The 24,164-nt window shown below is 40.0% G+C and overlaps 96 non-coding genes across 96 annotated transcripts; all 96 read right to left on the minus strand.

Annotated features, from left to right (window-relative positions):
- Positions 1 to 115: 115 nt before the first annotated feature.
- Positions 116 to 205, minus strand: Trnay-gua. Its single transcript is given in 2 exon segments — positions 116 to 151; positions 169 to 205. It is a non-coding gene; the product is annotated as a tRNA-Tyr (tRNA).
- Positions 206 to 265: 60 nt separating this feature from the next.
- On the minus strand, positions 266 to 347 carry Trnas-aga. The gene has a single exon. It is a non-coding gene; the product is annotated as a tRNA-Ser (tRNA).
- Positions 348 to 445: 98 nt separating this feature from the next.
- Positions 446 to 529, minus strand: Trnal-cag. Its single transcript has one exon. It is a non-coding gene; the product is annotated as a tRNA-Leu (tRNA).
- Positions 530 to 621: 92 nt separating this feature from the next.
- Positions 622 to 709, minus strand: Trnat-ugu. Its single transcript is given in 2 exon segments — positions 622 to 657; positions 674 to 709. It is a non-coding gene; the product is annotated as a tRNA-Thr (tRNA).
- A 67-nt stretch (positions 710 to 776) lies between these two features.
- LOC124346309 lies at positions 777 to 882 on the minus strand. Its single transcript, XR_006919869.1, has one exon. It is a non-coding gene; the product is annotated as a U6 spliceosomal RNA (small nuclear RNA).
- A 473-nt stretch (positions 883 to 1,355) lies between these two features.
- Positions 1,356 to 1,445, minus strand: Trnay-gua. The gene is given in 2 exon segments: positions 1,356 to 1,391; positions 1,409 to 1,445. It is a non-coding gene; the product is annotated as a tRNA-Tyr (tRNA).
- A 60-nt stretch (positions 1,446 to 1,505) lies between these two features.
- On the minus strand, positions 1,506 to 1,587 carry Trnas-aga. The gene has a single exon. It is a non-coding gene; the product is annotated as a tRNA-Ser (tRNA).
- A 98-nt stretch (positions 1,588 to 1,685) lies between these two features.
- On the minus strand, positions 1,686 to 1,769 carry Trnal-cag. The gene has a single exon. It is a non-coding gene; the product is annotated as a tRNA-Leu (tRNA).
- A 92-nt stretch (positions 1,770 to 1,861) lies between these two features.
- Positions 1,862 to 1,949, minus strand: Trnat-ugu. The gene is given in 2 exon segments: positions 1,862 to 1,897; positions 1,914 to 1,949. It is a non-coding gene; the product is annotated as a tRNA-Thr (tRNA).
- A 67-nt stretch (positions 1,950 to 2,016) lies between these two features.
- On the minus strand, positions 2,017 to 2,122 carry LOC124346311. The gene has a single exon (XR_006919870.1). It is a non-coding gene; the product is annotated as a U6 spliceosomal RNA (small nuclear RNA).
- Positions 2,123 to 2,595: 473 nt separating this feature from the next.
- Positions 2,596 to 2,685, minus strand: Trnay-gua. The gene is given in 2 exon segments: positions 2,596 to 2,631; positions 2,649 to 2,685. It is a non-coding gene; the product is annotated as a tRNA-Tyr (tRNA).
- A 60-nt stretch (positions 2,686 to 2,745) lies between these two features.
- Trnas-aga lies at positions 2,746 to 2,827 on the minus strand. Its single transcript has one exon. It is a non-coding gene; the product is annotated as a tRNA-Ser (tRNA).
- Positions 2,828 to 2,925: 98 nt separating this feature from the next.
- Positions 2,926 to 3,009, minus strand: Trnal-cag. Its single transcript has one exon. It is a non-coding gene; the product is annotated as a tRNA-Leu (tRNA).
- Positions 3,010 to 3,101: 92 nt separating this feature from the next.
- Trnat-ugu lies at positions 3,102 to 3,189 on the minus strand. The gene is given in 2 exon segments: positions 3,102 to 3,137; positions 3,154 to 3,189. It is a non-coding gene; the product is annotated as a tRNA-Thr (tRNA).
- A 67-nt stretch (positions 3,190 to 3,256) lies between these two features.
- Positions 3,257 to 3,362, minus strand: LOC124346312. The gene has a single exon (XR_006919871.1). It is a non-coding gene; the product is annotated as a U6 spliceosomal RNA (small nuclear RNA).
- Positions 3,363 to 3,835: 473 nt separating this feature from the next.
- On the minus strand, positions 3,836 to 3,925 carry Trnay-gua. The gene is given in 2 exon segments: positions 3,836 to 3,871; positions 3,889 to 3,925. It is a non-coding gene; the product is annotated as a tRNA-Tyr (tRNA).
- A 60-nt stretch (positions 3,926 to 3,985) lies between these two features.
- Trnas-aga lies at positions 3,986 to 4,067 on the minus strand. Its single transcript has one exon. It is a non-coding gene; the product is annotated as a tRNA-Ser (tRNA).
- Positions 4,068 to 4,165: 98 nt separating this feature from the next.
- Trnal-cag lies at positions 4,166 to 4,249 on the minus strand. The gene has a single exon. It is a non-coding gene; the product is annotated as a tRNA-Leu (tRNA).
- Positions 4,250 to 4,341: 92 nt separating this feature from the next.
- Trnat-ugu lies at positions 4,342 to 4,429 on the minus strand. Its single transcript is given in 2 exon segments — positions 4,342 to 4,377; positions 4,394 to 4,429. It is a non-coding gene; the product is annotated as a tRNA-Thr (tRNA).
- A 67-nt stretch (positions 4,430 to 4,496) lies between these two features.
- Positions 4,497 to 4,602, minus strand: LOC124346313. Its single transcript, XR_006919872.1, has one exon. It is a non-coding gene; the product is annotated as a U6 spliceosomal RNA (small nuclear RNA).
- A 473-nt stretch (positions 4,603 to 5,075) lies between these two features.
- Positions 5,076 to 5,165, minus strand: Trnay-gua. Its single transcript is given in 2 exon segments — positions 5,076 to 5,111; positions 5,129 to 5,165. It is a non-coding gene; the product is annotated as a tRNA-Tyr (tRNA).
- A 60-nt stretch (positions 5,166 to 5,225) lies between these two features.
- Positions 5,226 to 5,307, minus strand: Trnas-aga. Its single transcript has one exon. It is a non-coding gene; the product is annotated as a tRNA-Ser (tRNA).
- A 98-nt stretch (positions 5,308 to 5,405) lies between these two features.
- Positions 5,406 to 5,489, minus strand: Trnal-cag. The gene has a single exon. It is a non-coding gene; the product is annotated as a tRNA-Leu (tRNA).
- A 92-nt stretch (positions 5,490 to 5,581) lies between these two features.
- On the minus strand, positions 5,582 to 5,669 carry Trnat-ugu. The gene is given in 2 exon segments: positions 5,582 to 5,617; positions 5,634 to 5,669. It is a non-coding gene; the product is annotated as a tRNA-Thr (tRNA).
- Positions 5,670 to 5,736: 67 nt separating this feature from the next.
- LOC124346314 lies at positions 5,737 to 5,842 on the minus strand. Its single transcript, XR_006919873.1, has one exon. It is a non-coding gene; the product is annotated as a U6 spliceosomal RNA (small nuclear RNA).
- Positions 5,843 to 6,315: 473 nt separating this feature from the next.
- Positions 6,316 to 6,405, minus strand: Trnay-gua. Its single transcript is given in 2 exon segments — positions 6,316 to 6,351; positions 6,369 to 6,405. It is a non-coding gene; the product is annotated as a tRNA-Tyr (tRNA).
- Positions 6,406 to 6,465: 60 nt separating this feature from the next.
- On the minus strand, positions 6,466 to 6,547 carry Trnas-aga. Its single transcript has one exon. It is a non-coding gene; the product is annotated as a tRNA-Ser (tRNA).
- A 98-nt stretch (positions 6,548 to 6,645) lies between these two features.
- Trnal-cag lies at positions 6,646 to 6,729 on the minus strand. Its single transcript has one exon. It is a non-coding gene; the product is annotated as a tRNA-Leu (tRNA).
- A 92-nt stretch (positions 6,730 to 6,821) lies between these two features.
- Trnat-ugu lies at positions 6,822 to 6,909 on the minus strand. Its single transcript is given in 2 exon segments — positions 6,822 to 6,857; positions 6,874 to 6,909. It is a non-coding gene; the product is annotated as a tRNA-Thr (tRNA).
- Positions 6,910 to 6,976: 67 nt separating this feature from the next.
- Positions 6,977 to 7,082, minus strand: LOC124346315. Its single transcript, XR_006919874.1, has one exon. It is a non-coding gene; the product is annotated as a U6 spliceosomal RNA (small nuclear RNA).
- Positions 7,083 to 7,555: 473 nt separating this feature from the next.
- Trnay-gua lies at positions 7,556 to 7,645 on the minus strand. The gene is given in 2 exon segments: positions 7,556 to 7,591; positions 7,609 to 7,645. It is a non-coding gene; the product is annotated as a tRNA-Tyr (tRNA).
- A 55-nt stretch (positions 7,646 to 7,700) lies between these two features.
- On the minus strand, positions 7,701 to 7,782 carry Trnas-aga. Its single transcript has one exon. It is a non-coding gene; the product is annotated as a tRNA-Ser (tRNA).
- A 99-nt stretch (positions 7,783 to 7,881) lies between these two features.
- Trnal-cag lies at positions 7,882 to 7,965 on the minus strand. Its single transcript has one exon. It is a non-coding gene; the product is annotated as a tRNA-Leu (tRNA).
- Positions 7,966 to 8,057: 92 nt separating this feature from the next.
- Trnat-ugu lies at positions 8,058 to 8,145 on the minus strand. Its single transcript is given in 2 exon segments — positions 8,058 to 8,093; positions 8,110 to 8,145. It is a non-coding gene; the product is annotated as a tRNA-Thr (tRNA).
- A 67-nt stretch (positions 8,146 to 8,212) lies between these two features.
- On the minus strand, positions 8,213 to 8,318 carry LOC124346335. The gene has a single exon (XR_006919890.1). It is a non-coding gene; the product is annotated as a U6 spliceosomal RNA (small nuclear RNA).
- Positions 8,319 to 8,795: 477 nt separating this feature from the next.
- Positions 8,796 to 8,885, minus strand: Trnay-gua. Its single transcript is given in 2 exon segments — positions 8,796 to 8,831; positions 8,849 to 8,885. It is a non-coding gene; the product is annotated as a tRNA-Tyr (tRNA).
- Positions 8,886 to 8,945: 60 nt separating this feature from the next.
- Positions 8,946 to 9,027, minus strand: Trnas-aga. Its single transcript has one exon. It is a non-coding gene; the product is annotated as a tRNA-Ser (tRNA).
- Positions 9,028 to 9,125: 98 nt separating this feature from the next.
- On the minus strand, positions 9,126 to 9,209 carry Trnal-cag. Its single transcript has one exon. It is a non-coding gene; the product is annotated as a tRNA-Leu (tRNA).
- A 92-nt stretch (positions 9,210 to 9,301) lies between these two features.
- Trnat-ugu lies at positions 9,302 to 9,389 on the minus strand. Its single transcript is given in 2 exon segments — positions 9,302 to 9,337; positions 9,354 to 9,389. It is a non-coding gene; the product is annotated as a tRNA-Thr (tRNA).
- Positions 9,390 to 9,456: 67 nt separating this feature from the next.
- Positions 9,457 to 9,562, minus strand: LOC124346318. The gene has a single exon (XR_006919875.1). It is a non-coding gene; the product is annotated as a U6 spliceosomal RNA (small nuclear RNA).
- A 473-nt stretch (positions 9,563 to 10,035) lies between these two features.
- Positions 10,036 to 10,125, minus strand: Trnay-gua. The gene is given in 2 exon segments: positions 10,036 to 10,071; positions 10,089 to 10,125. It is a non-coding gene; the product is annotated as a tRNA-Tyr (tRNA).
- Positions 10,126 to 10,185: 60 nt separating this feature from the next.
- Trnas-aga lies at positions 10,186 to 10,267 on the minus strand. The gene has a single exon. It is a non-coding gene; the product is annotated as a tRNA-Ser (tRNA).
- Positions 10,268 to 10,365: 98 nt separating this feature from the next.
- On the minus strand, positions 10,366 to 10,449 carry Trnal-cag. The gene has a single exon. It is a non-coding gene; the product is annotated as a tRNA-Leu (tRNA).
- A 92-nt stretch (positions 10,450 to 10,541) lies between these two features.
- Trnat-ugu lies at positions 10,542 to 10,629 on the minus strand. Its single transcript is given in 2 exon segments — positions 10,542 to 10,577; positions 10,594 to 10,629. It is a non-coding gene; the product is annotated as a tRNA-Thr (tRNA).
- A 67-nt stretch (positions 10,630 to 10,696) lies between these two features.
- Positions 10,697 to 10,802, minus strand: LOC124346319. Its single transcript, XR_006919876.1, has one exon. It is a non-coding gene; the product is annotated as a U6 spliceosomal RNA (small nuclear RNA).
- Positions 10,803 to 11,275: 473 nt separating this feature from the next.
- On the minus strand, positions 11,276 to 11,365 carry Trnay-gua. The gene is given in 2 exon segments: positions 11,276 to 11,311; positions 11,329 to 11,365. It is a non-coding gene; the product is annotated as a tRNA-Tyr (tRNA).
- Positions 11,366 to 11,425: 60 nt separating this feature from the next.
- Positions 11,426 to 11,507, minus strand: Trnas-aga. The gene has a single exon. It is a non-coding gene; the product is annotated as a tRNA-Ser (tRNA).
- A 98-nt stretch (positions 11,508 to 11,605) lies between these two features.
- Trnal-cag lies at positions 11,606 to 11,689 on the minus strand. The gene has a single exon. It is a non-coding gene; the product is annotated as a tRNA-Leu (tRNA).
- Positions 11,690 to 11,781: 92 nt separating this feature from the next.
- On the minus strand, positions 11,782 to 11,869 carry Trnat-ugu. Its single transcript is given in 2 exon segments — positions 11,782 to 11,817; positions 11,834 to 11,869. It is a non-coding gene; the product is annotated as a tRNA-Thr (tRNA).
- Positions 11,870 to 11,936: 67 nt separating this feature from the next.
- On the minus strand, positions 11,937 to 12,042 carry LOC124346320. Its single transcript, XR_006919877.1, has one exon. It is a non-coding gene; the product is annotated as a U6 spliceosomal RNA (small nuclear RNA).
- Positions 12,043 to 12,665: 623 nt separating this feature from the next.
- Trnas-aga lies at positions 12,666 to 12,747 on the minus strand. Its single transcript has one exon. It is a non-coding gene; the product is annotated as a tRNA-Ser (tRNA).
- Positions 12,748 to 12,845: 98 nt separating this feature from the next.
- Trnal-cag lies at positions 12,846 to 12,929 on the minus strand. The gene has a single exon. It is a non-coding gene; the product is annotated as a tRNA-Leu (tRNA).
- A 92-nt stretch (positions 12,930 to 13,021) lies between these two features.
- Positions 13,022 to 13,109, minus strand: Trnat-ugu. The gene is given in 2 exon segments: positions 13,022 to 13,057; positions 13,074 to 13,109. It is a non-coding gene; the product is annotated as a tRNA-Thr (tRNA).
- A 67-nt stretch (positions 13,110 to 13,176) lies between these two features.
- Positions 13,177 to 13,282, minus strand: LOC124346321. The gene has a single exon (XR_006919878.1). It is a non-coding gene; the product is annotated as a U6 spliceosomal RNA (small nuclear RNA).
- Positions 13,283 to 13,755: 473 nt separating this feature from the next.
- Positions 13,756 to 13,845, minus strand: Trnay-gua. The gene is given in 2 exon segments: positions 13,756 to 13,791; positions 13,809 to 13,845. It is a non-coding gene; the product is annotated as a tRNA-Tyr (tRNA).
- Positions 13,846 to 13,905: 60 nt separating this feature from the next.
- Trnas-aga lies at positions 13,906 to 13,987 on the minus strand. The gene has a single exon. It is a non-coding gene; the product is annotated as a tRNA-Ser (tRNA).
- A 98-nt stretch (positions 13,988 to 14,085) lies between these two features.
- Positions 14,086 to 14,169, minus strand: Trnal-cag. Its single transcript has one exon. It is a non-coding gene; the product is annotated as a tRNA-Leu (tRNA).
- A 92-nt stretch (positions 14,170 to 14,261) lies between these two features.
- On the minus strand, positions 14,262 to 14,349 carry Trnat-ugu. Its single transcript is given in 2 exon segments — positions 14,262 to 14,297; positions 14,314 to 14,349. It is a non-coding gene; the product is annotated as a tRNA-Thr (tRNA).
- Positions 14,350 to 14,416: 67 nt separating this feature from the next.
- On the minus strand, positions 14,417 to 14,522 carry LOC124346322. Its single transcript, XR_006919879.1, has one exon. It is a non-coding gene; the product is annotated as a U6 spliceosomal RNA (small nuclear RNA).
- A 473-nt stretch (positions 14,523 to 14,995) lies between these two features.
- Trnay-gua lies at positions 14,996 to 15,085 on the minus strand. The gene is given in 2 exon segments: positions 14,996 to 15,031; positions 15,049 to 15,085. It is a non-coding gene; the product is annotated as a tRNA-Tyr (tRNA).
- Positions 15,086 to 15,145: 60 nt separating this feature from the next.
- On the minus strand, positions 15,146 to 15,227 carry Trnas-aga. Its single transcript has one exon. It is a non-coding gene; the product is annotated as a tRNA-Ser (tRNA).
- Positions 15,228 to 15,325: 98 nt separating this feature from the next.
- On the minus strand, positions 15,326 to 15,409 carry Trnal-cag. Its single transcript has one exon. It is a non-coding gene; the product is annotated as a tRNA-Leu (tRNA).
- A 92-nt stretch (positions 15,410 to 15,501) lies between these two features.
- Positions 15,502 to 15,589, minus strand: Trnat-ugu. The gene is given in 2 exon segments: positions 15,502 to 15,537; positions 15,554 to 15,589. It is a non-coding gene; the product is annotated as a tRNA-Thr (tRNA).
- A 67-nt stretch (positions 15,590 to 15,656) lies between these two features.
- On the minus strand, positions 15,657 to 15,762 carry LOC124346324. The gene has a single exon (XR_006919880.1). It is a non-coding gene; the product is annotated as a U6 spliceosomal RNA (small nuclear RNA).
- Positions 15,763 to 16,235: 473 nt separating this feature from the next.
- On the minus strand, positions 16,236 to 16,325 carry Trnay-gua. Its single transcript is given in 2 exon segments — positions 16,236 to 16,271; positions 16,289 to 16,325. It is a non-coding gene; the product is annotated as a tRNA-Tyr (tRNA).
- A 60-nt stretch (positions 16,326 to 16,385) lies between these two features.
- Trnas-aga lies at positions 16,386 to 16,467 on the minus strand. The gene has a single exon. It is a non-coding gene; the product is annotated as a tRNA-Ser (tRNA).
- Positions 16,468 to 16,565: 98 nt separating this feature from the next.
- Positions 16,566 to 16,649, minus strand: Trnal-cag. The gene has a single exon. It is a non-coding gene; the product is annotated as a tRNA-Leu (tRNA).
- A 92-nt stretch (positions 16,650 to 16,741) lies between these two features.
- Positions 16,742 to 16,829, minus strand: Trnat-ugu. The gene is given in 2 exon segments: positions 16,742 to 16,777; positions 16,794 to 16,829. It is a non-coding gene; the product is annotated as a tRNA-Thr (tRNA).
- A 67-nt stretch (positions 16,830 to 16,896) lies between these two features.
- On the minus strand, positions 16,897 to 17,002 carry LOC124346325. The gene has a single exon (XR_006919881.1). It is a non-coding gene; the product is annotated as a U6 spliceosomal RNA (small nuclear RNA).
- A 473-nt stretch (positions 17,003 to 17,475) lies between these two features.
- Trnay-gua lies at positions 17,476 to 17,565 on the minus strand. The gene is given in 2 exon segments: positions 17,476 to 17,511; positions 17,529 to 17,565. It is a non-coding gene; the product is annotated as a tRNA-Tyr (tRNA).
- A 60-nt stretch (positions 17,566 to 17,625) lies between these two features.
- Trnas-aga lies at positions 17,626 to 17,707 on the minus strand. The gene has a single exon. It is a non-coding gene; the product is annotated as a tRNA-Ser (tRNA).
- Positions 17,708 to 17,805: 98 nt separating this feature from the next.
- Trnal-cag lies at positions 17,806 to 17,889 on the minus strand. The gene has a single exon. It is a non-coding gene; the product is annotated as a tRNA-Leu (tRNA).
- Positions 17,890 to 17,981: 92 nt separating this feature from the next.
- Positions 17,982 to 18,069, minus strand: Trnat-ugu. Its single transcript is given in 2 exon segments — positions 17,982 to 18,017; positions 18,034 to 18,069. It is a non-coding gene; the product is annotated as a tRNA-Thr (tRNA).
- Positions 18,070 to 18,136: 67 nt separating this feature from the next.
- Positions 18,137 to 18,242, minus strand: LOC124346326. The gene has a single exon (XR_006919882.1). It is a non-coding gene; the product is annotated as a U6 spliceosomal RNA (small nuclear RNA).
- Positions 18,243 to 18,715: 473 nt separating this feature from the next.
- Trnay-gua lies at positions 18,716 to 18,805 on the minus strand. The gene is given in 2 exon segments: positions 18,716 to 18,751; positions 18,769 to 18,805. It is a non-coding gene; the product is annotated as a tRNA-Tyr (tRNA).
- A 60-nt stretch (positions 18,806 to 18,865) lies between these two features.
- Trnas-aga lies at positions 18,866 to 18,947 on the minus strand. The gene has a single exon. It is a non-coding gene; the product is annotated as a tRNA-Ser (tRNA).
- Positions 18,948 to 19,045: 98 nt separating this feature from the next.
- On the minus strand, positions 19,046 to 19,129 carry Trnal-cag. Its single transcript has one exon. It is a non-coding gene; the product is annotated as a tRNA-Leu (tRNA).
- A 92-nt stretch (positions 19,130 to 19,221) lies between these two features.
- Positions 19,222 to 19,309, minus strand: Trnat-ugu. The gene is given in 2 exon segments: positions 19,222 to 19,257; positions 19,274 to 19,309. It is a non-coding gene; the product is annotated as a tRNA-Thr (tRNA).
- Positions 19,310 to 19,376: 67 nt separating this feature from the next.
- On the minus strand, positions 19,377 to 19,482 carry LOC124346327. The gene has a single exon (XR_006919883.1). It is a non-coding gene; the product is annotated as a U6 spliceosomal RNA (small nuclear RNA).
- Positions 19,483 to 19,955: 473 nt separating this feature from the next.
- Trnay-gua lies at positions 19,956 to 20,045 on the minus strand. The gene is given in 2 exon segments: positions 19,956 to 19,991; positions 20,009 to 20,045. It is a non-coding gene; the product is annotated as a tRNA-Tyr (tRNA).
- Positions 20,046 to 20,105: 60 nt separating this feature from the next.
- Positions 20,106 to 20,187, minus strand: Trnas-aga. Its single transcript has one exon. It is a non-coding gene; the product is annotated as a tRNA-Ser (tRNA).
- A 98-nt stretch (positions 20,188 to 20,285) lies between these two features.
- On the minus strand, positions 20,286 to 20,369 carry Trnal-cag. Its single transcript has one exon. It is a non-coding gene; the product is annotated as a tRNA-Leu (tRNA).
- A 92-nt stretch (positions 20,370 to 20,461) lies between these two features.
- Positions 20,462 to 20,549, minus strand: Trnat-ugu. Its single transcript is given in 2 exon segments — positions 20,462 to 20,497; positions 20,514 to 20,549. It is a non-coding gene; the product is annotated as a tRNA-Thr (tRNA).
- A 67-nt stretch (positions 20,550 to 20,616) lies between these two features.
- Positions 20,617 to 20,722, minus strand: LOC124346328. Its single transcript, XR_006919884.1, has one exon. It is a non-coding gene; the product is annotated as a U6 spliceosomal RNA (small nuclear RNA).
- A 473-nt stretch (positions 20,723 to 21,195) lies between these two features.
- On the minus strand, positions 21,196 to 21,285 carry Trnay-gua. The gene is given in 2 exon segments: positions 21,196 to 21,231; positions 21,249 to 21,285. It is a non-coding gene; the product is annotated as a tRNA-Tyr (tRNA).
- A 60-nt stretch (positions 21,286 to 21,345) lies between these two features.
- Trnas-aga lies at positions 21,346 to 21,427 on the minus strand. The gene has a single exon. It is a non-coding gene; the product is annotated as a tRNA-Ser (tRNA).
- Positions 21,428 to 21,525: 98 nt separating this feature from the next.
- Positions 21,526 to 21,609, minus strand: Trnal-cag. The gene has a single exon. It is a non-coding gene; the product is annotated as a tRNA-Leu (tRNA).
- Positions 21,610 to 21,701: 92 nt separating this feature from the next.
- Trnat-ugu lies at positions 21,702 to 21,789 on the minus strand. Its single transcript is given in 2 exon segments — positions 21,702 to 21,737; positions 21,754 to 21,789. It is a non-coding gene; the product is annotated as a tRNA-Thr (tRNA).
- A 67-nt stretch (positions 21,790 to 21,856) lies between these two features.
- LOC124346329 lies at positions 21,857 to 21,962 on the minus strand. Its single transcript, XR_006919885.1, has one exon. It is a non-coding gene; the product is annotated as a U6 spliceosomal RNA (small nuclear RNA).
- A 473-nt stretch (positions 21,963 to 22,435) lies between these two features.
- On the minus strand, positions 22,436 to 22,525 carry Trnay-gua. The gene is given in 2 exon segments: positions 22,436 to 22,471; positions 22,489 to 22,525. It is a non-coding gene; the product is annotated as a tRNA-Tyr (tRNA).
- Positions 22,526 to 22,585: 60 nt separating this feature from the next.
- On the minus strand, positions 22,586 to 22,667 carry Trnas-aga. Its single transcript has one exon. It is a non-coding gene; the product is annotated as a tRNA-Ser (tRNA).
- A 98-nt stretch (positions 22,668 to 22,765) lies between these two features.
- On the minus strand, positions 22,766 to 22,849 carry Trnal-cag. Its single transcript has one exon. It is a non-coding gene; the product is annotated as a tRNA-Leu (tRNA).
- A 92-nt stretch (positions 22,850 to 22,941) lies between these two features.
- Trnat-ugu lies at positions 22,942 to 23,029 on the minus strand. Its single transcript is given in 2 exon segments — positions 22,942 to 22,977; positions 22,994 to 23,029. It is a non-coding gene; the product is annotated as a tRNA-Thr (tRNA).
- A 66-nt stretch (positions 23,030 to 23,095) lies between these two features.
- LOC124346330 lies at positions 23,096 to 23,201 on the minus strand. The gene has a single exon (XR_006919886.1). It is a non-coding gene; the product is annotated as a U6 spliceosomal RNA (small nuclear RNA).
- Positions 23,202 to 23,825: 624 nt separating this feature from the next.
- Positions 23,826 to 23,907, minus strand: Trnas-aga. The gene has a single exon. It is a non-coding gene; the product is annotated as a tRNA-Ser (tRNA).
- Positions 23,908 to 24,005: 98 nt separating this feature from the next.
- Trnal-cag lies at positions 24,006 to 24,089 on the minus strand. The gene has a single exon. It is a non-coding gene; the product is annotated as a tRNA-Leu (tRNA).
- Positions 24,090 to 24,164: the final 75 nt, after the last annotated feature.

The following is a 24,164-nucleotide window of genomic DNA, read 5'->3' on the forward strand; positions in this document are numbered from 1 at the left end:
GGTTGATCTTAGACTGTACACTTGGCAAAAGAACTTTCTGCATACATTGTCATCATGTATCCCAGTAAATACTTTCATGTAAGAAAAGGAGGTTGGGTTATATAGTATGACAAAATCCTTCGAACCGGAGTTGAACCAGTGACCTATGGATATCAATTCTCATACAACCTACAGTCCACCGCTCTACCAACTGAGCTATCGAAGGGTTATGAAACCAGGTTTTTATTCCTGCTACACCTGTCGTGTAGAGAATGATGTGTCAAAGCGCAGATGGTAGGATTCGAACCTACGCTCCCAGAGGGAAACTGATTTCTAGTCAGTCGCCTTAACCACTCGGCCACATCTGCTGTTGGATTGTCCAAAAAAGGTGTTTTGAATCCTCCCTATATTGTCTTCTGGGTGGATTAGTTCATATAGCGGACTTGTGACAAAAGTGCTTTATGAGTGTCAGAAGAGGGATTCGAACCCTCGCCCAGAGAACTGGACTGCGACCTGAACGCAGCGCCTTAGACCGCTCGGCCATCCTGACATTATACTTTATCGTTTCACCTACCGAGCAATCGAGACCACCATTTCAACTATTCACGGATTATTGTTTTTCTTATGTATAAGTTTCCGATTTGCCTCCTATGAGAATTGAACTCATGACCACTAGTTGACACCGCTACAGACTTACAAGACTAGTGCTCTGCCACTGAGCTCAGAAGGCTGGTAAATCATCGACTAAAAATTATGGTAAAGCTTACTTTATCAACATCCATGAAGGTTGGGGGGAAAAAAATGTGGAACGCTTCACGATTTTGCGTGTCATCCTTGCGCAGGGGCCATGCTAATCTTCTCTGTATCGTTCCAATTTTAGTATATGTATTCCGTATGGAATACATTTCAATGTACCTCAGGCGATTACTTTATACCTGGTCGATTCACAACATATATTCTGCTGCAGTGTTAAATTAATTACTGCAAAAATCACTTTTTTATTGAATGTTATTATTTTTTGTTTGGAAAATGTCAAGTGAGTGATCATTCTTTGAATATTCCACAGTAACTGTATGTATGTTTGACAGTACTGTATCGATTTCCGCAAATGGCTTTCAATTTTATTGTCTATTTCGATGTTTCCAACGTGAATTTGCCTCATCATACATTTTCCACATGTGAAGATAGTGTTGCATACTTTTCTCGCAATCAGTCTTGAATTTGACTTTAACCTCTAATGTAATGATTCTATTGTGAATTTGGTTGATCTTAGACTGTACACTTGGCAAAAGAACTTTCTGCATACATTGTCATCATGTATCCCAGTAAATACTTTCATGTAAGAAAAGGAGGTTGGGTTATATAGTATGACAAAATCCTTCGAACCGGAGTTGAACCAGTGACCTATGGATATCAATTCTCATACAACCTACAGTCCACCGCTCTACCAACTGAGCTATCGAAGGGTTATGAAACCAGGTTTTTATTCCTGCTACACCTGTCGTGTAGAGAATGATGTGTCAAAGCGCAGATGGTAGGATTCGAACCTACGCTCCCAGAGGGAAACTGATTTCTAGTCAGTCGCCTTAACCACTCGGCCACATCTGCTGTTGGATTGTCCAAAAAAGGTGTTTTGAATCCTCCCTATATTGTCTTCTGGGTGGATTAGTTCATATAGCGGACTTGTGACAAAAGTGCTTTATGAGTGTCAGAAGAGGGATTCGAACCCTCGCCCAGAGAACTGGACTGCGACCTGAACGCAGCGCCTTAGACCGCTCGGCCATCCTGACATTATACTTTATCGTTTCACCTACCGAGCAATCGAGACCACCATTTCAACTATTCACGGATTATTGTTTTTCTTATGTATAAGTTTCCGATTTGCCTCCTATGAGAATTGAACTCATGACCACTAGTTGACACCGCTACAGACTTACAAGACTAGTGCTCTGCCACTGAGCTAAGAAGGCTGGTAAATCATCGACTAAAACTTATGGTAAAGCTTACTTTATCAACATCCATGAAGGTTGGGGGGAAAAAAATGTGGAACGCTTCACGATTTTGCGTGTCATCCTTGCGCAGGGGCCATGCTAATCTTCTCTGTATCGTTCCAATTTTAGTATATGTATTCCGTATGGAATACATTTCAATGTACCTCAGGCGATTACTTTATACCTGGTCGATTCACAACATATATTCTGCTGCAGTGTTAAATTAATTACTGCAAAAATCACTTTTTTATTGAATGTTATTATTTTTTGTTTGGAAAATGTCAAGTGAGTGATCATTCTTTGAATATTCCACAGTAACTGTATGTATGTTTGACAGTACTGTATCGATTTCCGCAAATGGCTTTCAATTTTATTGTCTATTTCGATGTTTCCAACGTGAATTTGCCTCATCATACATTTTCCACATGTGAAGATAGTGTTGCATACTTTTCTCGCAATCAGTCTTGAATTTGACTTTAACCTCTAATGTAATGATTCTATTGTGAATTTGGTTGATCTTAGACTGTACACTTGGCAAAAGAACTTTCTGCATACATTGTCATCATGTATCCCAGTAAATACTTTCATGTAAGAAAAGGAGGTTGGGTTATATAGTATGACAAAATCCTTCGAACCGGAGTTGAACCAGTGACCTATGGATATCAATTCTCATACAACCTACAGTCCACCGCTCTACCAACTGAGCTATCGAAGGGTTATGAAACCAGGTTTTTATTCCTGCTACACCTGTCGTGTAGAGAATGATGTGTCAAAGCGCAGATGGTAGGATTCGAACCTACGCTCCCAGAGGTAAACTGATTTCTAGTCAGTCGCCTTAACCACTCGGCCACATCTGCTGTTGGATTGTCCAAAAAAGGTGTTTTGAATCCTCCCTATATTGTCTTCTGGGTGGATTAGTTCATATAGCGGACTTGTGACAAAAGTGCTTTATGAGTGTCAGAAGAGGGATTCGAACCCTCGCCCAGAGAACTGGACTGCGACCTGAACGCAGCGCCTTAGACCGCTCGGCCATCCTGACATTATACTTTATCGTTTCACCTACCGAGCAATCGAGACCACCATTTCAACTATTCACGGATTATTGTTTTTCTTATGTATAAGTTTCCGATTTGCCTCCTATGAGAATTGAACTCATGACCACTAGTTGACACCGCTACAGACTTACAAGACTAGTGCTCTGCCACTGAGCTAAGAAGGCTGGTAAATCATCGACTAAAACTTATGGTAAAGCTTACTTTATCAACATCCATGAAGGTTGGGGGGAAAAAAATGTGGAACGCTTCACGATTTTGCGTGTCATCCTTGCGCAGGGGCCATGCTAATCTTCTCTGTATCGTTCCAATTTTAGTATATGTATTCCGTATGGAATACATTTCAATGTACCTCAGGCGATTACTTTATACCTGGTCGATTCACAACATATATTCTGCTGCAGTGTTAAATTAATTACTGCAAAAATCACTTTTTTATTGAATGTTATTATTTTTTGTTTGGAAAATGTCAAGTGAGTGATCATTCTTTGAATATTCCACAGTAACTGTATGTATGTTTGACAGTACTGTATCGATTTCCGCAAATGGCTTTCAATTTTATTGTCTATTTCGATGTTTCCAACGTGAATTTGCCTCATCATACATTTTCCACATGTGAAGATAGTGTTGCATACTTTTCTCGCAATCAGTCTTGAATTTGACTTTAACCTCTAATGTAATGATTCTATTGTGAATTTGGTTGATCTTAGACTGTACACTTGGCAAAAGAACTTTCTGCATACATTGTCATCATGTATCCCAGTAAATACTTTCATGTAAGAAAAGGAGGTTGGGTTATATAGTATGACAAAATCCTTCGAACCGGAGTTGAACCAGTGACCTATGGATATCAATTCTCATACAACCTACAGTCCACCGCTCTACCAACTGAGCTATCGAAGGGTTATGAAACCAGGTTTTTATTCCTGCTATACCTGTCGTGTAGAGAATGATGTGTCAAAGCGCAGATGGTAGGATTCGAACCTACGCTCCCAGAGGGAAACTGATTTCTAGTCAGTCGCCTTAACCACTCGGCCACATCTGCTGTTGGATTGTCCAAAAAAGGTGTTTTGAATCCTCCCTATATTGTCTTCTGGGTGGATTAGTTCATATAGCGGACTTGTGACAAAAGTGCTTTATGAGTGTCAGAAGAGGGATTCGAACCCTCGCCCAGAGAACTGGACTGCGACCTGAACGCAGCGCCTTAGACCGCTCGGCCATCCTGACATTATACTTTATCGTTTCACCTACCGAGCAATCGAGACCACCATTTCAACTATTCACGGATTATTGTTTTTCTTATGTATAAGTTTCCGATTTGCCTCCTATGAGAATTGAACTCATGACCACTAGTTGACACCGCTACAGACTTACAAGACTAGTGCTCTGCCACTGAGCTAAGAAGGCTGGTAAATCATCGACTAAAACTTATGGTAAAGCTTACTTTATCAACATCCATGAAGGTTGGGGGGAAAAAAATGTGGAACGCTTCACGATTTTGCGTGTCATCCTTGCGCAGGGGCCATGCTAATCTTCTCTGTATCGTTCCAATTTTAGTATATGTATTCCGTATGGAATACATTTCAATGTACCTCAGGCGATTACTTTATACCTGGTCGATTCACAACATATATTCTGCTGCAGTGTTAAATTAATTACTGCAAAAATCACTTTTTTATTGAATGTTATTATTTTTTGTTTGGAAAATGTCAAGTGAGTGATCATTCTTTGAATATTCCACAGTAACTGTATGTATGTTTGACAGTACTGTATCGATTTCCGCAAATGGCTTTCAATTTTATTGTCTATTTCGATGTTTCCAACGTGAATTTGCCTCATCATACATTTTCCACATGTGAAGATAGTGTTGCATACTTTTCTCGCAATCAGTCTTGAATTTGACTTTAACCTCTAATGTAATGATTCTATTGTGAATTTGGTTGATCTTAGACTGTACACTTGGCAAAAGAACTTTCTGCATACATTGTCATCATGTATCCCAGTAAATACTTTCATGTAAGAAAAGGAGGTTGGGTTATATAGTATGACAAAATCCTTCGAACCGGAGTTGAACCAGTGACCTATGGATATCAATTCTCATACAACCTACAGTCCACCGCTCTACCAACTGAGCTATCGAAGGGTTATGAAACCAGGTTTTTATTCCTGCTACACCTGTCGTGTAGAGAATGATGTGTCAAAGCGCAGATGGTAGGATTCGAACCTACGCTCCCAGAGGGAAACTGATTTCTAGTCAGTCGCCTTAACCACTCGGCCACATCTGCTGTTGGATTGTCCAAAAAAGGTGTTTTGAATCCTCCCTATATTGTCTTCTGGGTGGATTAGTTCATATAGCGGACTTGTGACAAAAGTGCTTTATGAGTGTCAGAAGAGGGATTCGAACCCTCGCCCAGAGAACTGGACTGCGACCTGAACGCAGCGCCTTAGACCGCTCGGCCATCCTGACATTATACTTTATCGTTTCACCTACCGAGCAATCGAGACCACCATTTCAACTATTCACGGATTATTGTTTTTCTTATGTATAAGTTTCCGATTTGCCTCCTATGAGAATTGAACTCATGACCACTAGTTGACACCGCTACAGACTTACAAGACTAGTGCTCTGCCACTGAGCTAAGAAGGCTGGTAAATCATCGACTAAAACTTATGGTAAAGCTTACTTTATCAACATCCATGAAGGTTGGGGGGAAAAAAATGTGGAACGCTTCACGATTTTGCGTGTCATCCTTGCGCAGGGGCCATGCTAATCTTCTCTGTATCGTTCCAATTTTAGTATATGTATTCCGTATGGAATACATTTCAATGTACCTCAGGCGATTACTTTATACCTGGTCGATTCACAACATATATTCTGCTGCAGTGTTAAATTAATTACTGCAAAAATCACTTTTTTATTGAATGTTATTATTTTTTGTTTGGAAAATGTCAAGTGAGTGATCATTCTTTGAATATTCCACAGTAACTGTATGTATGTTTGACAGTACTGTATCGATTTCCGCAAATGGCTTTCAATTTTATTGTCTATTTCGATGTTTCCAACGTGAATTTGCCTCATCATACATTTTCCACATGTGAAGAGAGTGTTGCATACTTTTCTCGCAATCAGTCTTGAATTTGACTTTAACCTCTAATGTAATGATTCTATTGTGAATTTGGTTGATCTTAGACTGTACACTTGGCAAAAGAACTTTCTGCATACATTGTCATCATGTATCCCAGTAAATACTTTCATGTAAGAAAAGGAGGTTGGGTTATATAGTATGACAAAATCCTTCGAACCGGAGTTGAACCAGTGACCTATGGATATCAATTCTCATACAACCTACAGTCCACCGCTCTACCAACTGAGCTATCGAAGGGTTATGAAACCAGGTTTTTATTCCTGCTACACCTGTCGTGTAGAGAATGATGTGTCAAAGCGCAGATGGTAGGATTCGAACCTACGCTCCCAGAGGGAAACTGATTTCTAGTCAGTCGCCTTAACCACTCGGCCACATCTGCTGTTGGATTGTCCAAAAAAGGTGTTTTGAATCCTCCCTATATTGTCTTCTGGGTGGATTAGTTCATATAGCGGACTTGTGACAAAAGTGCTTTATGAGTGTCAGAAGAGGGATTCGAACCCTCGCCCAGAGAACTGGACTGCGACCTGAACGCAGCGCCTTAGACCGCTCGGCCATCCTGACATTATACTTTATCGTTTCACCTACCGAGCAATCGAGACCACCATTTCAACTATTCACGGATTATTGTTTTTCTTATGTATAAGTTTCCGATTTGCCTCCTATGAGAATTGAACTCATGACCACTAGTTGACACCGCTACAGACTTACAAGACTAGTGCTCTGCCACTGAGCTAAGAAGGCTGGTAAATCATCGACTAAAACTTATGGTAAAGCTTACTTTATCAACATCCATGAAGGTTGGGGGGAAAAAAATGTGGAACGCTTCACGATTTTGCGTGTCATCCTTGCGCAGGGGCCATGCTAATCTTCTCTGTATCGTTCCAATTTTAGTATATGTATTCCGTATGGAATACATTTCAATGTACCTCAGGCGATTACTTTATACCTGGTCGATTCACAACATATATTCTGCTGCAGTGTTAAATTAATTACTGCAAAAATCACTTTTTTATTGAATGTTATTATTTTTTGTTTGGAAAATGTCAAGTGAGTGATCATTCTTTGAATATTCCACAGTAACTGTATGTATGTTTGACAGTACTGTATCGATTTCCGCAAATGGCTTTCAATTTTATTGTCTATTTCGATGTTTCCAACGTGAATTTGCCTCATCATACATTTTCCACATGTGAAGATAGTGTTGCATACTTTTCTCGCAATCAGTCTTGAATTTGACTTTAACCTCTAATGTAATGATTCTATTGTGAATTTGGTTGATCTTAGACTGTACACTTGGCAAAAGAACTTTCTGCATACATTGTCATCATGTATCCCAGTAAATACTTTCATGTAAGAAAAGGAGGTTGGGTTATATAGTATGACAAAATCCTTCGAACCGGAGTTGAACCAGTGACCTATGGATATCAATTCTCATACAACCTACAGTCCACCGCTCTACCAACTGAGCTATCGAAGGGTTATGAAACCAGGTTTTTATTCCTACCTGTCGTGTAGAGAATGATGTGTCAAAGCGCAGATGGTAGGATTCGAACCTACGCTCCCAGAGGGAAACTGATTTCTAGTCAGTCGCCTTAACCACTCGGCCACATCTGCTGTTGGTATTGTCCAAAAAAGGTGTTTTGAATCCTCCCTATATTGTCTTCTGGGTGGATTAGTTCATATAGCGGACTTGTGACATAAGTGCTTTATGAGTGTCAGAAGAGGGATTCGAACCCTCGCCCAGAGAACTGGACTGCGACCTGAACGCAGCGCCTTAGACCGCTCGGCCATCCTGACATTATACTTTATCGTTTCACCTACCGAGCAATCGAGACCACCATTTCAACTATTCACGGATTATTGTTTTTCTTATGTATAAGTTTCCGATTTGCCTCCTATGAGAATTGAACTCATGACCACTAGTTGACACCGCTACAGACTTACAAGACTAGTGCTCTGCCACTGAGCTAAGAAGGCTGGTAAATCATCGACTAAAACTTATGGTAAAGCTTACTTTATCAACTTCCATGAAGGTTGGGGGGAAAAAAATGTGGAACGCTTCACGATTTTGCGTGTCATCCTTGCGCAGGGGCCATGCTAATCTTCTCTGTATCGTTCCAATTTTAGTATATGTATCCCGTATGGAATACATTTCAATGTACCTCAGGCGATTACTTTATACCTGGTCGATTCACAACATATAATTCTGCTGCAGTGTTAAATTAATTACTGCAAAAATCACTTTTTTATTGAATGTTATTATTTTTTGTTTGGAAAAATGTCAAGTGAGTGATCATTCTTTGAATATTCCACAGTAAACTGTATGTATGTTTGACAGTACTGTATCGATTTCCGCATATGGCTTTCAATTTTATTGTCTATTTCGATGTTTCCAACGTGAATTTGCCTCATCATACATTTTCCTCATGTGAAGATAGTAGTTGCATACTTTTCTCGCAATCAGTCTTGAATTGACTTTAACCTCTAATGTAATGATTCTATTGTGAATTTGGTTGATCTTAGACTGTACTACTTGGCAAAAGAACTTTCTGCATACATTGTCATCATGTATCCCAGTAAATACTTTCATGTAAGAAAAGGAGGTTGGGTTATATAGTATGACAAAATCCTTCGAACCGGAGTTGAACCAGTGACCTATGGATATCAATTCTCATACAACCTACAGTCCACCGCTCTACCAACTGAGCTATCGAAGGGTTATGAAACCAGGTTTTTATTCCTGCTACACCTGTCGTGTAGAGAATGATGTGTCAAAGCGCAGATGGTAGGATTCGAACCTACGCTCCCAGAGGGAAACTGATTTCTAGTCAGTCGCCTTAACCACTCGGCCACATCTGCTGTTGGATTGTCCAAAAAAGGTGTTTTGAATCCTCCCTATATTGTCTTCTGGGTGGATTAGTTCATATAGCGGACTTGTGACAAAAGTGCTTTATGAGTGTCAGAAGAGGGATTCGAACCCTCGCCCAGAGAACTGGACTGCGACCTGAACGCAGCGCCTTAGACCGCTCGGCCATCCTGACATTATACTTTATCGTTTCACCTACCGAGCAATCGAGACCACCATTTCAACTATTCACGGATTATTGTTTTTCTTATGTATAAGTTTCCGATTTGCCTCCTATGAGAATTGAACTCATGACCACTAGTTGACACCGCTACAGACTTACAAGACTAGTGCTCTGCCACTGAGCTAAGAAGGCTGGTAAATCATCGACTAAAACTTATGGTAAAGCTTACTTTATCAACATCCATGAAGGTTGGGGGGAAAAAAATGTGGAACGCTTCACGATTTTGCGTGTCATCCTTGCGCAGGGGCCATGCTAATCTTCTCTGTATCGTTCCAATTTTAGTATATGTATTCCGTATGGAATACATTTCAATGTACCTCAGGCGATTACTTTATACCTGGTCGATTCACAACATATATTCTGCTGCAGTGTTAAATTAATTACTGCAAAAATCACTTTTTTATTGAATGTTATTATTTTTTGTTTGGAAAATGTCAAGTGAGTGATCATTCTTTGAATATTCCACAGTAACTGTATGTATGTTTGACAGTACTGTATCGATTTCCGCAAATGGCTTTCAATTTTATTGTCTATTTCGATGTTTCCAACGTGAATTTGCCTCATCATACATTTTCCACATGTGAAGATAGTGTTGCATACTTTTCTCGCAATCAGTCTTGAATTTGACTTTAACCTCTAATGTAATGATTCTATTGTGAATTTGGTTGATCTTAGACTGTACACTTGGCAAAAGAACTTTCTGCATACATTGTCATCATGTATCCCAGTAAATACTTTCATGTAAGAAAAGGAGGTTGGGTTATATAGTATGACAAAATCCTTCGAACCGGAGTTGAACCAGTGACCTATGGATATCAATTCTCATACAACCTACAGTCCACCGCTCTACCAACTGAGCTATCGAAGGGTTATGAAACCAGGTTTTTATTCCTGCTACACCTGTCGTGTAGAGAATGATGTGTCAAAGCGCAGATGGTAGGATTCGAACCTACGCTCCCAGAGGGAAACTGATTTCTAGTCAGTCGCCTTAACCACTCGGCCACATCTGCTGTTGGATTGTCCAAAAAAGGTGTTTTGAATCCTCCCTATATTGTCTTCTGGGTGGATTAGTTCATATAGCGGACTTGTGACAAAAGTGCTTTATGAGTGTCAGAAGAGGGATTCGAACCCTCGCCCAGAGAACTGGACTGCGACCTGAACGCAGCGCCTTAGACCGCTCGGCCATCCTGACATTATACTTTATCGTTTCACCTACCGAGCAATCGAGACCACCATTTCAACTATTCACGGATTATTGTTTTTCTTATGTATAAGTTTCCGATTTGCCTCCTATGAGAATTGAACTCATGACCACTAGTTGACACCGCTACAGACTTACAAGACTAGTGCTCTGCCACTGAGCTAAGAAGGCTGGTAAATCATCGACTAAAACTTATGGTAAAGCTTACTTTATCAACATCCATGAAGGTTGGGGGGAAAAAAATGTGGAACGCTTCACGATTTTGCGTGTCATCCTTGCGCAGGGGCCATGCTAATCTTCTCTGTATCGTTCCAATTTTAGTATATGTATTCCGTATGGAATACATTTCAATGTACCTCAGGCGATTACTTTATACCTGGTCGATTCACAACATATATTCTGCTGCAGTGTTAAATTAATTACTGCAAAAATCACTTTTTTATTGAATGTTATTATTTTTTGTTTGGAAAATGTCAAGTGAGTGATCATTCTTTGAATATTCCACAGTAACTGTATGTATGTTTGACAGTACTGTATCGATTTCCGCAAATGGCTTTCAATTTTATTGTCTATTTCGATGTTTCCAACGTGAATTTGCCTCATCATACATTTTCCACATGTGAAGATAGTGTTGCATACTTTTCTCGCAATCAGTCTTGAATTTGACTTTAACCTCTAATGTAATGATTCTATTGTGAATTTGGTTGATCTTAGACTGTACACTTGGCAAAAGAACTTTCTGCATACATTGTCATCATGTATCCCAGTAAATACTTTCATGTAAGAAAAGGAGGTTGGGTTATATAGTATGACAAAATCCTTCGAACCGGAGTTGAACCAGTGACCTATGGATATCAATTCTCATACAACCTACAGTCCACCGCTCTACCAACTGAGCTATCGAAGGGTTATGAAACCAGGTTTTTATTCCTGCTACACCTGTCGTGTAGAGAATGATGTGTCAAAGCGCAGATGGTAGGATTCGAACCTACGCTCCCAGAGGGAAACTGATTTCTAGTCAGTCGCCTTAACCACTCGGCCACATCTGCTGTTGGATTGTCCAAAAAAGGTGTTTTGAATCCTCCCTATATTGTCTTCTGGGTGGATTAGTTCATATAGCGGACTTGTGACAAAAGTGCTTTATGAGTGTCAGAAGAGGGATTCGAACCCTCGCCCAGAGAACTGGACTGCGACCTGAACGCAGCGCCTTAGACCGCTCGGCCATCCTGACATTATACTTTATCGTTTCACCTACCGAGCAATCGAGACCACCATTTCAACTATTCACGGATTATTGTTTTTCTTATGTATAAGTTTCCGATTTGCCTCCTATGAGAATTGAACTCATGACCACTAGTTGACACCGCTACAGACTTACAAGACTAGTGCTCTGCCACTGAGCTAAGAAGGCTGGTAAATCATCGACTAAAACTTATGGTAAAGCTTATTTTATCAACATCCATGAAGGTTGGGGGGAAAAAAATGTGGAACGCTTCACGATTTTGCGTGTCATCCTTGCGCAGGGGCCATGCTAATCTTCTCTGTATCGTTCCAATTTTAGTATATGTATTCCGTATGGAATACATTTCAATGTACCTCAGGCGATTACTTTATACCTGGTCGATTCACAACATATATTCTGCTGCAGTGTTAAATTAATTACTGCAAAAATCACTTTTTTATTGAATGTTATTATTTTTTGTTTGGAAAATGTCAAGTGAGTGATCATTCTTTGAATATTCCACAGTAACTGTATGTATGTTTGACAGTACTGTATCGATTTCCGCAAATGGCTTTCAATTTTATTGTCTATTTCGATGTTTCCAACGTGAATTTGCCTCATCATACATTTTCCACATGTGAAGATAGTGTTGCATACTTTTCTCGCAATCAGTCTTGAATTTGACTTTAACCTCTAATGTAATGATTCTATTGTGAATTTGGTTGATCTTAGACTGTACACTTGACAAAAGAACTTTCTGCATACATTGTCATCATGTATCCCAGTAAATACTTTCATGTAAGAAAAGGAGGTTGGGTTATATAGTATGACAAAATCCTTCGAACCGGAGTTGAACCAGTGACCTATGGATATCAATTCTCATACAACCTACAGTCCACCGCTCTACCAACTGAGCTATGGAAGGGTTATGAAACCAGGTTTTTATTCCTGCTACACCTGTCGTGTAGAGAATGATGTGTCAAAGCGCAGATGGTAGGATTCGAACCTACGCTCCCAGAGGGAAACTGATTTCTAGTCAGTCGCCTTAACCACTCGGCCACATCTGCTGTTGGATTGTCCAAAAAAGGTGATTTGAATCCTCCCTATATTGTCTTCTGGGTGGATTAGTTCATATAGCGGACTTGTGACAAAAGTGCTTTATGAGTGTCAGAAGAGGGATTCGAACCCTCGCCCAGAGAACTGGACTGCGACCTGAACGCAGCGCCTTAGACCGCTCGGCCATCCTGACATTATACTTTATCGTTTCACCTACCGAGCAATCGAGACCACCATTTCAACTATTCACGGATTATTGTTTTTCTTATGTATAAGTTTCCGATTTGCCTCCTATGAGAATTGAACTCATGACCACTAGTTGACACCGCTACAGACTTACAAGACTAGTGCTCTGCCACTGAGCTAAGAAGGCTGGTAAATCATCGACTAAAACTTATGGTAAAGCTTATTTTATCAACATCCATGAAGGTTGGGGGGAAAAAAATGTGGAACGCTTCACGATTTTGCGTGTCATCCTTGCGCAGGGGCCATGCTAATCTTCTCTGTATCGTTCCAATTTTAGTATATGTATTCCGTATGGAATACATTTCAATGTACCTCAGGCGATTACTTTATACCTGGTCGATTCACAACATATATTCTGCTGCAGTGTTAAATTAATTACTGCAAAAATCACTTTTTTATTGAATGTTATTATTTTTTGTTTGGAAAATGTCAAGTGAGTGATCATTCTTTGAATATTCCACAGTAACTGTATGTATGTTTGACAGTACTGTATCGATTTCCGCAAATGGCTTTCAATTTTATTGTCTATTTCGATGTTTCCAACGTGAATTTGCCTCATCATACATTTTCCACATGTGAAGATAGTGTTGCATACTTTTCTCGCAATCAGTCTTGAATTTGACTTTAACCTCTAATGTAATGATTCTATTGTGAATTTGGTTGATCTTAGACTGTACACTTGGCAAAAGAACTTTCTGCATACATTGTCATCATGTATCCCAGTAAATACTTTCATGTAAGAAAAGGAGGTTGGGTTATATAGTATGACAAAATCCTTCGAACCGGAGTTGAACCAGTGACCTATGGATATCAATTCTCATACAACCTACAGTCCACCGCTCTACCAACTGAGCTATCGAAGGGTTATGAAACCAGGTTTTTATTCCTGCTACACCTGTCGTGTAGAGAATGATGTGTCAAAGCGCAGATGGTAGGATTCGAACCTACGCTCCCAGAGGGAAACTGATTTCTAGTCAGTCGCCTTAACCACTCGGCCACATCTGCTGTTGGATTGTCCAAAAAAGGTGTTTTGAATCCTCCCTATATTGTCTTCTGGGTGGATTAGTTCATATAGCGGACTTGTGACAAAAGTGCTTTATGAGTGTCAGAAGAGGGATTCGAACCCTCGCCCAGAGAACTGGACTGCGACCTGAACGCAGCGCCTTAGACCGCTCGGCCATCCTGACATTATACTTTATCGTTTCACCTACCGAGCAATCGAGACCACCATTTCAACTATTCACGGATTATTGTTTTTCTTATGTATAAGTTTCCGATTTGCCTCCTATGAGAATTGAACTCATGACCACTAGTTGACACCGCTACAGACTTACAAGACTAGTGCTCTGCCACTGAGCTAAGAAGGCTGGTAAATCATCGACTAAAACTTATGGTAAAGCTTATTTTATCAACATCCATGAAGGTTGGGGGGAAAAAAATGTGGAACGCTTCACGATTTTGCGTGTCATCCTTGCGCAGGGGCCATGCTAATCTTCTCTGTATCGTTCCAATTTTAGTATATGTATTCCGTATGGAATACATTTCAATGTACCTCAGGCGATTACTTTATACCTGGTCGATTCACAACATATATTCTGCTGCAGTGTTAAATTAATTACTGCAAAAATCACTTTTTTATTGAATGTTATTATTTTTTGTTTGGAAAATGTCAAGTGAGTGATCATTCTTTGAATATTCCACAGTAACTGTATGTATGTTTGACAGTACTGTATCGATTTCCGCAAATGGCTTTCAATTTTATTGTCTATTTCGATGTTTCCAACGTGAATTTGCCTCATCATACATTTTCCACATGTGAAGATAGTGTTGCATACTTTTCTCGCAATCAGTCTTGAATTTGACTTTAACCTCTAATGTAATGATTCTATTGTGAATTTGGTTGATCTTAGACTGTACACTTGGCAAAAGAACTTTCTGCATACATTGTCATCATGTATCCCAGTAAATACTTTCATGTAAGAAAAGGAGGTTGGGTTATATAGTATGACAAAATCCTTCGAACCGGAGTTGAACCAGTGACCTATGGATATCAATTCTCATACAACCTACAGTCCACCGCTCTACCAACTGAGCTATCGAAGGGTTATGAAACCAGGTTTTTATTCCTGCTACACCTGTCGTGTAGAGAATGATGTGTCAAAGCGCAGATGGTAGGATTCGAACCTACGCTCCCAGAGGGAAACTGATTTCTAGTCAGTCGCCTTAACCACTCGGCCACATCTGCTGTTGGATTGTCCAAAAAAGGTGTTTTGAATCCTCCCTATATTGTCTTCTGGGTGGATTAGTTCATATAGCGGACTTGTGACAAAAGTGCTTTATGAGTGTCAGAAGAGGGATTCGAACCCTCGCCCAGAGAACTGGACTGCGACCTGAACGCAGCGCCTTAGACCGCTCGGCCATCCTGACATTATACTTTATCGTTTCACCTACCGAGCAATCGAGACCACCATTTCAACTATTCACGGATTATTGTTTTTCTTATGTATAAGTTTCCGATTTGCCTCCTATGAGAATTGAACTCATGACCACTAGTTGACACCGCTACAGACTTACAAGACTAGTGCTCTGCCACTGAGCTAAGAAGGCTGGTAAATCATCGACTAAAACTTATGGTAAAGCTTATTTTATCAACATCCATGAAGGTTGGGGGGAAAAAAATGTGGAACGCTTCACGATTTTGCGTGTCATCCTTGCGCAGGGGCCATGCTAATCTTCTCTGTATCGTTCCAATTTTAGTATATGTATTCCGTATGGAATACATTTCAATGTACCTCAGGCGATTACTTTATACCTGGTCGATTCACAACATATATTCTGCTGCAGTGTTAAATTAATTACTGCAAAAATCACTTTTTTATTGAATGTTATTATTTTTTGTTTGGAAAATGTCAAGTGAGTGATCATTCTTTGAATATTCCACAGTAACTGTATGTATGTTTGACAGTACTGTATCGATTTCCGCAAATGGCTTTCAATTTTATTGTCTATTTCGATGTTTCCAACGTGAATTTGCCTCATCATACATTTTCCACATGTGAAGATAGTGTTGCATACTTTTCTCGCAATCAGTCTTGAATTTGACTTTAACCTCTAATGTAATGATTCTATTGTGAATTTGGTTGATCTTAGACTGTACACTTGGCAAAAGAACTTTCTGCATACATTGTCATCATGTATCCCAGTAAATACTTTCATGTAAGAAAAGGAGGTTGGGTTATATAGTATGACAAAATCCTTCGAACCGGAGTTGAACCAGTGACCTATGGATATCAATTCTCATACAACCTACAGTCCACCGCTCTACCAACTGAGCTATCGAAGGGTTATGAAACCAGGTTTTTATTCCTGCTACACCTGTCGTGTAGAGAATGATGTGTCAAAGCGCAGATGGTAGGATTCGAACCTACGCTCCCAGAGGGAAACTGATTTCTAGTCAGTCGCCTTAACCACTCGGCCACATCTGCTGTTGGATTGTCCAAAAAAGGTGTTTTGAATCCTCCCTATATTGTCTTCTGGGTGGATTAGTTCATATAGCGGACTTGTGACAAAAGTGCTTTATGAGTGTCAGAAGAGGGATTCGAACCCTCGCCCAGAGAACTGGACTGCGACCTGAACGCAGCGCCTTAGACCGCTCGGCCATCCTGACATTATACTTTATCGTTTCACCTACCGAGCAATCGAGACCACCATTTCAACTATTCACGGATTATTGTTTTTCTTATGTATAAGTTTCCGATTTGCCTCCTATGAGAATTGAACTCATGACCACTAGTTGACACCGCTACAGACTTACAAGACTAGTGCTCTGCCACTGAGCTAAGAAGGCTGGTAAATCATCGACTAAAACTTATGGTAAAGCTTATTTTATCAACATCCATGAAGGTTGGGGGGAAAAAAATGTGGAACGCTTCACGATTTTGCGTGTCATCCTTGCGCAGGGGCCATGCTAATCTTCTCTGTATCGTTCCAATTTTAGTATATGTATTCCGTATGGAATACATTTCAATGTACCTCAGGCGATTACTTTATACCTGGTCGATTCACAACATATATTCTGCTGCAGTGTTAAATTAATTACTGCAAAAATCACTTTTTTATTGAATGTTATTATTTTTTGTTTGGAAAATGTCAAGTGAGTGATCATTCTTTGAATATTCCACAGTAACTGTATGTATGTTTGACAGTACTGTATCGATTTCCGCAAATGGCTTTCAATTTTATTGTCTATTTCGATGTTTCCAACGTGAATTTGCCTCATCATACATTTTCCACATGTGAAGATAGTGTTGCATACTTTTCTCGCAATCAGTCTTGAATTTGACTTTAACCTCTAATGTAATGATTCTATTGTGAATTTGGTTGATCTTAGACTGTACACTTGGCAAAAGAACTTTCTGCATACATTGTCATCATGTATCCCAGTAAATACTTTCATGTAAGAAAAGGAGGTTGGGTTATATAGTATGACAAAATCCTTCGAACCGGAGTTGAACCAGTGACCTATGGATATCAATTCTCATACAACCTACAGTCCACCGCTCTACCAACTGAGCTATCGAAGGGTTATGAAACCAGGTTTTTATTCCTGCTACACCTGTCGTGTAGAGAATGATGTGTCAAAGCGCAGATGGTAGGATTCGAACCTACGCTCCCAGAGGGAAACTGATTTCTAGTCAGTCGCCTTAACCACTCGGCCACATCTGCTGTTGGATTGTCCAAAAAAGGTGTTTTGAATCCTCCCTATATTGTCTTCTGGGTGGATTAGTTCATATAGCGGACTTGTGACAAAAGTGCTTTATGAGTGTCAGAAGAGGGATTCGAACCCTCGCCCAGAGAACTGGACTGCGACCTGAACGCAGCGCCTTAGACCGCTCGGCCATCCTGACATTATACTTTATCGTTTCACCTACCGAGCAATCGAGACCACCATTTCAACTATTCACGGATTATTGTTTTTCTTATGTATAAGTTTCCGATTTGCCTCCTATGAGAATTGAACTCATGACCACTAGTTGACACCGCTACAGACTTACAAGACTAGTGCTCTGCCACTGAGCTAAGAAGGCTGGTAAATCATCGACTAAAACTTATGGTAAAGCTTATTTTATCAACATCCATGAAGGTTGGGGGGAAAAAAATGTGGAACGCTTCACGATTTTGCGTGTCATCCTTGCGCAGGGGCCATGCTAATCTTCTCTGTATCGTTCCAATTTTAGTATATGTATTCCGTATGGAATACATTTCAATGTACCTCAGGCGATTACTTTATACCTGGTCGATTCACAACATATATTCTGCTGCAGTGTTAAATTAATTACTGCAAAAATCACTTTTTTATTGAATGTTATTATTTTTTGTTTGGAAAATGTCAAGTGAGTGATCATTCTTTGAATATTCCACAGTAACTGTATGTATGTTTGACAGTACTGTATCGATTTCCGCAAATGGCTTTCAATTTTATTGTCTATTTCGATGTTTCCAACGTGAATTTGCCTCATCATACATTTTCCACATGTGAAGATAGTGTTGCATACTTTTCTCGCAATCAGTCTTGAATTTGACTTTAACCTCTAATGTAATGATTCTATTGTGAATTTGGTTGATCTTAGACTGTACACTTGGCAAAAGAACTTTCTGCATACATTGTCATCATGTATCCCAGTAAATACTTTCATGTAAGAAAAGGAGGTTGGGTTATATAGTATGACAAAATCCTTCGAACCGGAGTTGAACCAGTGACCTATGGATATCAATTCTCATACAACCTACAGTCCACCGCTCTACCAACTGAGCTATCGAAGGGTTATGAAACCAGGTTTTTATTCCTGCTACACCTGTCGTGTAGAGAATGATGTGTCAAAGCGCAGATGGTAGGATTCGAACCTACGCTCCCAGAGGGAAACTGATTTCTAGTCAGTCGCCTTAACCACTCGGCCACATCTGCTGTTGGATTGTCCAAAAAAGGTGTTTTGAATCCTCCCTATATTGTCTTCTGGGTGGATTAGTTCATATAGCGGACTTGTGACAAAAGTGCTTTATGAGTGTCAGAAGAGGGATTCGAACCCTCGCCCAGAGAACTGGACTGCGACCTGAACGCAGCGCCTTAGACCGCTCGGCCATCCTGACATTATACTTTATCGTTTCACCTACCGAGCAATCGAGACCACCATTTCAACTATTCACGGATTATTGTTTTTCTTATGTATAAGTTTCCGATTTGCCTCCTATGAGAATTGAACTCATGACCACTAGTTGACACCGCTACAGACTTACAAGACTAGTGCTCTGCCACTGAGCTAAGAAGGCTGGTAAATCATCGACTAAAACTTATGGTAAAGCTTATTTTATCAACATCCATGAAGGTTGGGGGGAAAAAAATGTGGAACGCTTCACGATTTTGCGTGTCATCCTTGCGCAGGGGCCATGCTAATCTTCTCTGTATCGTTCCAATTTTAGTATATGTATTCCGTATGGAATACATTTCAATGTACCTCAGGCGATTACTTTATACCTGGTCGATTCACAACATATATTCTGCTGCAGTGTTAAATTAATTACTGCAAAAATCACTTTTTTATTGAATGTTATTATTTTTTGTTTGGAAAATGTCAAGTGAGTGATCATTCTTTGAATATTCCACAGTAACTGTATGTATGTTTGACAGTACTGTATCGATTTCCGCAAATGGCTTTCAATTTTATTGTCTATTTCGATGTTTCCAACGTGAATTTGCCTCATCATACATTTTCCACATGTGAAGATAGTGTTGCATACTTTTCTCGCAATCAGTCTTGAATTTGACTTTAACCTCTAATGTAATGATTCTATTGTGAATTTGGTTGATCTTAGACTGTACACTTGGCAAAAGAACTTTCTGCATACATTGTCATCATGTATCCCAGTAAATACTTTCATGTAAGAAAAGGAGGTTGGGTTATATAGTATGACAAAATCCTTCGAACCGGAGTTGAACCAGTGACCTATGGATATCAATTCTCATACAACCTACAGTCCACCGCTCTACCAACTGAGCTATCGAAGGGTTATGAAACCAGGTTTTTATTCCTGCTACACCTGTCGTGTAGAGAATGATGTGTCAAAGCGCAGATGGTAGGATTCGAACCTACGCTCCCAGAGGGAAACTGATTTCTAGTCAGTCGCCTTAACCACTCGGCCACATCTGCTGTTGGATTGTCCAAAAAAGGTGTTTTGAATCCTCCCTATATTGTCTTCTGGGTGGATTAGTTCATATAGCGGACTTGTGACAAAAGTGCTTTATGAGTGTCAGAAGAGGGATTCGAACCCTCGCCCAGAGAACTGGACTGCGACCTGAACGCAGCGCCTTAGACCGCTCGGCCATCCTGACATTATACTTTATCGTTTCACCTACCGAGCAATCGAGACCACCATTTCAACTATTCACGGATTATTGTTTTTCTTATGTATAAGTTTCCGATTTGCCTCCTATGAGAATTGAACTCATGACCACTAGTTGACACCGCTACAGACTTACAAGACTAGTGCTCTGCCACTGAGCTAAGAAGGCTGGTAAATCATCGACTAAAACTTATGGTAAAGCTTATTTTATCAACATCCATGAAGGTTGGGGGGAAAAAAATGTGGAACGCTTCACGATTTTGCGTGTCATCCTTGCGCAGGGGCCATGCTAATCTTCTCTGTATCGTTCCAATTTTAGTATATGTATTCCGTATGGAATACATTTCAATGTACCTCAGGCGATTACTTTATACCTGGTCGATTCACAACATATATTCTGCTGCAGTGTTAAATTAATTACTGCAAAAATCACTTTTTTATTGAATGTTATTATTTTTTGTTTGGAAAATGTCAAGTGAGTGATCATTCTTTGAATATTCCACAGTAACTGTATGTATGTTTGACAGTACTGTATCGATTTCCGCAAATGGCTTTCAATTTTATTGTCTATTTCGATGTTTCCAACGTGAATTTGCCTCATCATACATTTTCCACATGTGAAGATAGTGTTGCATACTTTTCTCGCAATCAGTCTTGAATTTGACTTTAACCTCTAATGTAATGATTCTATTGTGAATTTGGTTGATCTTAGACTGTACACTTGGCAAAAGAACTTTCTGCATACATTGTCATCATGTATCCCAGTAAATACTTTCATGTAAGAAAAGGAGGTTGGGTTATATAGTATGACAAAATCCTTCGAACCGGAGTTGAACCAGTGACCTATGGATATCAATTCTCATACAACCTACAGTCCACCGCTCTACCAACTGAGCTATCGAAGGGTTATGAAACCAGGTTTTTATTCCTGCTACACCTGTCGTGTAGAGAATGATGTGTCAAAGCGCAGATGGTAGGATTCGAACCTACGCTCCCAGAGGGAAACTGATTTCTAGTCAGTCGCCTTAACCACTCGGCCACATCTGCTGTTGGATTGTCCAAAAAAGGTGTTTTGAATCCTCCCTATATTGTCTTCTGGGTGGATTAGTTCATATAGCGGACTTGTGACAAAAGTGCTTTATGAGTGTCAGAAGAGGGATTCGAACCCTCGCCCAGAGAACTGGACTGCGACCTGAACGCAGCGCCTTAGACCGCTCGGCCATCCTGACATTATACTTTATCGTTTCACCTACCGAGCAATCGAGACCACCATTTCAACTATTCACGGATTATTGTTTTTCTTATGTATAAGTTTCCGATTTGCCTCCTATGAGAATTGAACTCATGACCACTAGTTGACACCGCTACAGACTTACAAGACTAGTGCTCTGCCACTGAGCTAAGAAGGCTGGTAAATCATCGACTAAAACTTATGGTAAAGCTTATTTTATCAACATCCATGAAGGTTGGGGGGAAAAAAATGTGGAACGCTTCACGATTTTGCGTGTCATCCTTGCGCAGGGGCCATGCTAATCTTCTCTGTATCGTTCCAATTTTAGTATATGTATTCCGTATGGAATACATTTCAATGTACCTCAGGCGATTACTTTATACCTGGTCGATTCACAACATATATTCTGCTGCAGTGTTAAATTAATTACTGCAAAAATCACTTTTTTATTGAATGTTATTATTTTTTGTTTGGAAAATGTCAAGTGAGTGATCATTCTTTGAATATTCCACAGTAACTGTATGTATGTTTGACAGTACTGTATCGATTTCCGCAAATGGCTTTCAATTTTATTGTCTATTTCGATGTTTCCAACGTGAATTTGCCTCATCATACATTTTCCACATGTGAAGATAGTGTTGCATACTTTTCTCGCAATCAGTCTTGAATTTGACTTTAACCTCTAATGTAATGATTCTATTGTGAATTTGGTTGATCTTAGACTGTACACTTGGCAAAAGAACTTTCTGCATACATTGTCATCATGTATCCCAGTAAATACTTTCATGTAAGAAAAGGAGGTTGGGTTATATAGTATGACAAAATCCTTCGAACCGGAGTTGAACCAGTGACCTATGGATATCAATTCTCATACAACCTACAGTCCACCGCTCTACCAACTGAGCTATCGAAGGGTTATGAAACCAGGTTTTTATTCCTGCTACACCTGTCGTGTAGAGAATGATGTGTCAAAGCGCAGATGGTAGGATTCGAACCTACGCTCCCAGAGGGAAACTGATTTCTAGTCAGTCGCCTTAACCACTCGGCCACATCTGCTGTTGGATTGTCCAAAAAAGGTGTTTTGAATCCTCCCTATATTGTCTTCTGGGTGGATTAGTTCATATAGCGGACTTGTGACAAAAGTGCTTTATGAGTGTCAGAAGAGGGATTCGAACCCTCGCCCAGAGAACTGGACTGCGACCTGAACGCAGCGCCTTAGACCGCTCGGCCATCCTGACATTATACTTTATCGTTTCACCTACCGAGCAATCGAGACCACCATTTCAACTATACACGGATTATTGTTTTTCTTATGTATAAGTTTCCGATTTGCCTCCTATGAGAATTGAACTCATGACCACTAGTTGACACCGCTACAGACTTACAAGACTAGTGCTCTGCCACTGAGCTAAGAAGGCTGGTAAATCATCGACTAAAACTTATGGTAAAGCTTATTTTATCAACATCCATGAAGGTTGGGGGGAAAAAATGTGGAACGCTTCACGATTTTGCGTGTCATCCTTGCGCAGGGGCCATGCTAATCTTCTCTGTATCGTTCCAATTTTAGTATATGTATTCCGTATGGAATACATTTCAATGTACCTCAGGCGATTACTTTATACCTGGTCGATTCACAACATATATTCTGCTGCAGTGTTAAATTAATTACTGCAAAAATCACTTTTTTATTGAATGTTATTATTTTTTGTTTGGAAAATGTCAAGTGAGTGATCATTCTTTGAATATTCCACAGTAACTGTATGTATGTTTGACAGTACTGTATCGATTTCCGCAAATGGCTTTCAATTTTTATTGTCTATTTCGATGTTTCCAACGTGAATTTGCCTCATCATACATTTTCCACATGTGAAGATAGTGTTGCATACTTTTCTCGCAATCAGTCTTGAATTTGACTTTAACCTCTAATGTAATGATTCTATTGTGAATTTGGTTGATCTTAGACTGTACACTTGGCAAAAGAACTTTCTGCATACATTGTCATCATGTATCCCAGTAAATACTTTCATGTAGAAAAGGAGGTTGGGTTATATAGTATGACAAAATCCTTCGAACCCGGAGTTGAACCAGTGACCTATGGATATCAATTCTCATACAACCTACAGTCCACCGCTCTACCAACTGAGCTATCGAAGGGTTATGAAACCAGGTTTTTATTCCTGCTACACCTGTCGTGTAGAGAATGATGTGTCAAAGCGCAGATGGTAGGATTCGAACCTACGCTCCCAGAGGGAAACTGATTTCTAGTCAGTCGCCTTAACCACTCGGCCACATCTGCTGTTGGATTGTCCAAAAAAGGTGTTTTGAATCCTCCCTATATTGTCTTCTGGGTGGATTAGTTCATATAGCGGACTTGTGACAAAAGTGCTTTATGAGTGTCAGAAGAGGGATTCGAACCCTCGCCCAGAGAACTGGACTGCGACCTGAACGCAGCGCCTTAGACCGCTCGGCCATCCTGACATTATACTTTATCGTTTCACCTACCGAGCAATCGAGACCACCATTTCAACTATTCACGGATTATTGTTTTTTTAT

The sequence above is a fragment of the Daphnia pulicaria genome, chromosome 6, assembly GCF_021234035.1.
Source record: "Daphnia pulicaria isolate SC F1-1A chromosome 6, SC_F0-13Bv2, whole genome shotgun sequence".
In the NCBI taxonomy this organism is placed as follows: Eukaryota; Metazoa; Arthropoda; class Branchiopoda; order Diplostraca; family Daphniidae; genus Daphnia; species Daphnia pulicaria.